This window comes from Heptranchias perlo, unplaced genomic scaffold (assembly GCF_035084215.1).
Source record: "Heptranchias perlo isolate sHepPer1 unplaced genomic scaffold, sHepPer1.hap1 HAP1_SCAFFOLD_52, whole genome shotgun sequence".
Taxonomy (NCBI): Eukaryota; Metazoa; Chordata; class Chondrichthyes; order Hexanchiformes; family Hexanchidae; genus Heptranchias; species Heptranchias perlo.
Window position 1 is genome coordinate 8266133 of NW_027139537.1, and position 7043 is coordinate 8273175.

The window sequence follows — 7043 nt, forward strand, 5'->3', positions numbered from 1 at the left end:
CTTCGACTTTATTCCCTTTTAATCTGGAAGGATGTGTGGGCTTTGCACAGAGTGGCTTTTGAAAGGAGTTAGTAGAGTGGGAACGACAAACCATTTCCGCTGGTGGGGGACAAGGGAACCCAACCAATCATCTACCAAGTTCTCCTGAATTATAAGGTGCAATGGGAAATCGACCAACAAAAGCCCTTTCATTGACCGTGGAGGTTCAGACAATTTTCTGTTAACAAAGCGCTCAATCTATTTCTTTTGTCTATTTCCAGATGTTTCCAGATGCTGTCTGCATCTCTGCCCTGTGTTTATCTCACTATGTTTCCACCTGCAGGGTGGTTTTTGAACGAAGACGCGTGTTTGTCTTCTGTTTGTTACATTAAATAAATGAGGGCAACAGGTGCTTCCCTCTCTGACACTGGGGAACCAGAGGCAGATTTTAGAGCAGGGTTCTGTGAATTGTGAAGACACAAAGAAAACATGAATTGCGGAATTATCCAAACAAGCTCTAAGGGAAAAAAACTGTGACCCCGACGTGATTTGAACACGCAACCATCTGATCTGGAGTCAGACGCGCTACCATTGCGCCACGAGGCCTGGCTGCAACAATGGGTGTTTGTTTCAATCAATGTTTGTCAAGCACCGCTTTATAGCTCTGAGATTGGTGGAATGGGTTGGCTTTCAAATCCCCGCCCACTCCCACCGGATGTCAGGCAGCATCAGATGTCGCCTTCACCTGTCAGCGGCAGCATGGCGCTCGCTTCCATCGCCTGCTGTCAGCGGACTGCAGCAAATCCAATTACATTCATCCTGCACCCAGAATTATCACATCACAGGAAAAGGATGTGGGAAACTGCTCAAGATACATAACAGGACGGGAAACTTCTGAAAAAACACGTGGACTTTCGATGTTTGGACTTTGGTTAGAACTGCAAAAAAGAACGTGTGAAAATATAAACTATGGGTGTGATGTTTATATATGAAGTGAATGTTTGTTCGCGGATTTCTCCCGTTACTGTGGCAATTATGGGTTGTTAATCCATCAACAATAACTTCCACTTGATTTTAGCCAGAGCGTTACAAAATAGCAAGTTTAATAGATTGACTTACAACAGAGTTGCACTACAGCTGTCTTCAACATTACATTCAACAGTATTATTATTATTATACAACTGTCTACAGATTACATTCATGACAAGCAATCAACACAACCTGACCTATCTGCGAATCCAGGTATATCAGACCTGACCTTTGCGGACTGCCTGTGGCAATGGGCTTCTGACTGTCCCCTATTGAGAGCTCTAACATTTGAGAAGGGAGCATGCCCTATCTTTATACGATTCGGCTGCATTGTTCTGTACGTAAGCACCACTGATCTTAACTCATGGTCGTAAACCATCCCACTTTGCTGACTCTCAGAAACCACCAAGGATTGTTTCATGTCTTAGTGCTTATTTAGCCTTTCTCTGTCATCAGGTTTTGGATGCTGATACTAGGTTAGCACAACCTGGAGTTCAGGTGTCCAGGACACCCAAGTTTCTCTGGACATCAACATTTAATAGTTTCTCACCATTTGAAAAATAATCTGTTTTTCTGTTCTTCCTACCAACGTGAATAACCTCACATTTTCCCACATTATACTGCATCTGCCACCTTCTTGCCCACTCATTTAAACTGTCTACATCCCTTTGCAGAATCTTTGTGTCCTCACATCTTAGTTCTCCATCCACCTTTGTATCATCAGCAAACTTGGATACATTACACTCGATCCCCTCATCAAGTCATTAAAAGTCTTCTATAGGCATATAAATAGCAAACGGGTGGTAAGAGGAGGGGTAAGACCGATTCGGGACCAAAAAGGAGATCTACGCATGAAGGCATAGGGCATGGCTGAGGTACTAATTGAGTATTTTGCATCTATCTTTACTGGGGAAGGAAATGCTACTTAAATCACAGTAAAAGGGGAAGTAGTTGAGATACTGGATGGGGTGAAAATTGATAAAGAGGAGATACCAGAAAGGCTGGCTGTACTTAAAGTAGAGAAGTCACCCGGTCCGAATGGGATGCATCCGAGGTTGCTGAGGGAAGTAAGGGTGTAAATTGCAGAGGTGCTGGCCATAATCTTTCAATCCTCCTGAGATACAGGGTTTGGTGCCAGAGAACTGGAGAATTGCAGATGTTCCACCCTTGTTCAAAAAAGGGTGTAAGGATAAACCCAGCAACTACAGGCCAGTCAGTTTCACCATGGAGGTGGGAAGCATTTAGAAATGATAATCTGGGACAAAATTTATCGTCATTTGGACAAGTGTGGATTGATAATAGAAAGCCACTGTGGATTTGTTAAAAGCAAATCGTGATTGAGTTTTGTGCTGAGTTAACAGAGAGGGCTGATGAGGGCAATATGGTTGATGTTGTGTATATGGCCTTTCAAAAGGCGTTTGATAAAGTGCCCACAAAATCGGCCTGTCAAAAGGGGCGATAGTGGCTGCTTCCTTATTCTTTAAAAGCGCTTTCTTTTATTTCACTCAACAGATAACTTTGAGTGAGCGAAAACTGATCCACAGTGACGCTTATTTCAAGTTTATACCCGTTTAATCTGAAAGGATATATTGGCCTTGGAAGGAGTGCAGCACAGATTCACCAGATTGTTACCAGGGTGCAATGCGTTAAATTATGAGAAGATGTTTTGTAAACACGGCTTAAAATCACACAAGTCGCACTGCAAAATGTTTTCATTTTTGATACATACATTAATATCCTGGACTTGGGTATACAGGGTATACTTTCAAAGTTTGCAGATGACACGAAACTCGGGAATATAGTAAACAATATGGTGTATAGTATCAGACTTCAGGAGGACATAGTCAGCCTGGTGAAATTGACTTTATTAATAGAGGCACAGAGTACAAAAGCATTGGAGTTCAGAAGAATGAGAGGTGATCTTATTGAAACATATAAGATTGTGAAGGGGCTTGATCGGGTGGATGCGGTAAGGATGTTCACAAGGATGGGGGAAACTAGAACGAGGGGGCATAATCTTAGAATAAGTGGCTGCTTTTTCAAAACTGAGATGAGGAGAAACTTCTTCACTCAGAGGGTAGTAGGTCTGTTGAATTTGCTGCCCCAGGAAGCTGCGGAAGCTATATCATTAAATAAATTTAAAACAGAAATAGACAGTTTCCTTGAAGTAAAGGGAATTAGGGGTTACGGGGAGCGGGCAGGAAATTGGACATGAATTTAAATTTGAGATTAGGATCAGATCAGCCATGATATTATTGAATGGCGGAGCAGGCTCGAGGGGCCGATTGGCCTACTCTTGCTCCTATTTCTAATGTTCTTATTTAACAAAGTTATGCTTAACGTTTATAAAACACTGGTTAGTCTGCAGCTGGAGTATTGTGTTCAATTCTGGGCAACGCACTTTAGGAAAGATGTCAAGGCCTTGGAGGGGGTGCAAAGGAGATTTACTAGAATGATAACAGGGATGAGGGACTTCAGTTATGTGGTGAGAATGGAGAAGCTGGAATTATCCCCTTAGAGCAGAGAAGGTTAAGGGGAGATTTGATAGAAGTGTTCAAAATCATGAAAGGTTTTGATAGAGCAAATAAGGAGAAACTGTTTTCAGTGGCAGAAGGGTCGGTAACCAGAGGACACAGATTTCAGGTAATTGGCAAAAGCGCCAGAGGCGACATGAGGGAACATAATTTACACAGCGAGTTGTTATGATCTGGAATGCGCTGCCTGAAAGGCCGGTGGAAGCAGATTCAATAGTAACTTTCAAAAGGGGATTGGATAAATACTTGAAAAGGAAAAAAAATTGCAGGGCTTATGAGGAAAGAGAGCTTATGGGTGGTGGGACTACTTGGATAGCTCTTTCAAAGAGCTAGCACAGGTACGATGGGCCGAATGAACTCCTTCTGTGTTGTAACATATTAAGTGTTGCTGGACGGAGAAGCAACGCATTCCAAATCAGAACAGAGACAGGAGACTAAGTCAGTTCCCCATTGTTTTTAATGAGATAGTAGCGGTTTCCTTAGGATAGCGGTTATCGCGTTTGCTTTACACGTGAAAGGTTCCCGAGTGGAAATATTATATTGAAACTTGCTCTCCATTAACCTCCATGGAGGAGTTTGTTTCCCCTGCCAAAAAGGGCGACAGTGGCTGCTTCCTTATTATTGAAAAGCTGCATCTTTTACTTCACTAAACAGATAACTTTGAGTGAGAGAAAACTGATCCTCAGTGACGCTCATTTCAAGTGTTATTCCCTTTTACTCTAAAAGGGCATATTGGCCTTGGAAGGAGCGCAGCCCAGATTTACCAGAATGTCAGCAGGGCTCGAAGGGTTAAATTATGAGGAGCGGTTACATACTTGTATTCCTTGGAATATGGAAGATTTTTGTGGATTTTGAAAGGTAGTTAGACAAACTCTTTCCACTGTTAAGGGAGTCGAAGCCAATATCACAATATCACAATAGCTGTTTTACGAGTGAAAACGGCCCTTCGCATCACTGTGAGTGTAAGAGACGAGCCTCTTGGTGCCGCGTCCTGTACAGTGAATGTCAAAACTTTTAAAAGATGCAGAAAGTGTCAGGGATTCAGATGCACAAACCTCTAATGGGAATGAAATTTTATCAGAGGTTGCAGCCTTCCCGACTTCTCTTGCCCTTTGCGAGGCACCTGTTCCGGTTTAAATTCACAAACTGGATGAGTTGGTGATCACGGTACAGCAGACTCAGCGGTCCCGGGTGTGAGAGAGAGAAATCAGCCCGGGCGCGGCCACAATGTGCGCGGTGACACTGCACGGGAGGTCGGGGTGCGTCAGAGCTGGGGTTCGCTCCTAAAAGCAACATAAAAGTTTAAAAGAGAACCCACGACCCTGAGAGTAAGAGGCTCATGCTCTACCGACTGAGCTAGCCGGGCGTGAACGAACGTAGCACTCTTGTCTGTCATTGCAGTAAACTCGCCCCTGGGTATGCATGTGCAGCAATCCCAACATGACATCCATCTCATTAGCTGTGTTTATCTGTGTGTGTGTGTCAACCTGCAGGTTGATTTTGAACGAATACGAGTGTTTGTCTTCTGTTTGTAACATTAAATAAAAGAGGGCATTAGACACTTCCTTCCCTGACACTGGGGAACCAGTGAGACAGACTTGTTATTGTGAAAACGCAAATAAAACATTAATTGCGGAATTATATGGACTCTTATCAGCGCCAAAAGTAGCTTTACAATATATACACCCAAGGAAGATGGTAGTGGTTGTTGGAGGCCAATCATCCAAGCCCCAAGGCATTGCTGCAGGAGTTCCTCAGGGCAGTGTCCTAGGCCCAACCATCTTCAGCTGCTTCATCAATGACCTTCCCTCCATCATAAGGTCAGAAATGGGGATGTTCGCTGATGACTGCACAGTGTTCAGTTCCATTCGCAACCCCTCAGATAATGAAGCAATCCGAGCCTGCATGCAGCAAGATCTGGACAACATCCAGGCTTGGGCTGATAAGTGGCAAGTAACATTCGCGCCAGATAAGTGCCAGGCAATGACCATCTCCAACAAGAGAGAGTCCAACCACCTCCCCTTGACATTCAACGGCATTACCATCGCCGAATCCCCCACCATCAACATCCTGGGGGTCACCATTGACCAGAAACTTAACTGGACCAGCCATATAAATACTGTGGCTACGAGAGCAGGTCAGAGGCTGGGTATTCTGCGGCGAGTGACTCACCTCCTGACTCCCCAAAGCCTTTCCACCATCTACAAGGCACAAGTCAGGAGTGTGATGGAATACTCTCCACTTGCCTGGATGAGTGCAGCTCCAACAACACTCAAGAAGCTCGACACCATCCAAGATAAAGCAGCCCGCTTGATTGGCACCCCATCCACCACCCTAAACATTCACTCCCTTCACCACCGGCGCACTGTGGCTGCAGTGTGCACCATCCACAGGATGCACTGCAGCAACTCGCCAAGGCTTCTTCGACAGCACCTCCCAAACCCGCGACCTCTACCACCTAGAAGGACAAGGGCAGCAGGCGCATGGGAACAACACCACCTGCACGTTCCCCTCCAAGTCACACACCATCCCGACTTGGAAATATATCGCCGTTCCTTCATTGTCGCTGGGTCAAAATCCTGGAACTCCCTTCCTAACAGCACTGTGGGAGAACCTTCACCACACGGACTGCAGCGGTTTAAGAAGGCGGCTCACCACCACCTTCGCGAGGGCAATTAGGGATGGGCAATAAATGCCGGCCTTGCCAGCGACGCCCACATCCCGTGAACGAATAATAAATAAATAAATAAATTAATAAATATATACGACAGATACATGGAATACATTTGCAACTAACAGAGTCACCAAACCAGAAATATTATTTGGACCAAATACAAACTCCCAGATATATTTGACATAGGTCACCACGTGACCACCAGGGAATGCATATAAGGTTTCTAAATATATCAATTAACTCCAACTTTATTCCCTGTTCATCGGTCACCACGTTCAATTTAACTAATTAATTCTAACTTTATTCCCTGTAAACTGGTAACCATGTTAAAAGGGTACGGCAGCATCGTGGTTCTGTTACTGAACTAAAAATCTAGCAGTATGAGTTCAAATCCCACCACGGCAGCTGGTGAATTTAAATTCAATTAATTAAATAAAAATCTGGAATTAAAATACTAGTATCAATAATGGTGACCATGAAACTACCGGATTGTCGTAAAAATCCATCTGGTTTACTAATGCCCTTTAGAGAAGGAAACCTGCCATCCTTACACGGTCTGCCCAATATATGACTCCAGACCCACAGCAATGTGGTTGATTCTGAATTGCTCTCTGAAATGGCCGAGCAAGCCACTCAGTTGCAAAATCTCGCTACGAAAAGTCATAATAAGAATAAAACCGGACGGACCACCTGGCAAAGGACAAGACAACGGCAAACCAAGCCCAGTCGTCCCTGCAAACTCCTCCTCACCAACATCTGGGGACTTGTGCCGAAATTGGTAGAGCTGTCCCACAGACTAGTCAGGCAACATCCTGATTTTGCCAGAA

General features: G+C 44.4%; 1 non-coding gene across 1 annotated transcript; it reads right to left on the reverse strand.

Annotated features, from left to right (window-relative positions):
• Positions 1–513: 513 nt before the first annotated feature.
• On the reverse strand, positions 514–585 carry trnaw-cca (transfer RNA tryptophan (anticodon CCA)). Its single transcript has one exon. It is a non-coding gene; the product is annotated as a tRNA-Trp (tRNA).
• Between the last annotated feature and the right edge of the window lie 6458 nt (positions 586–7043).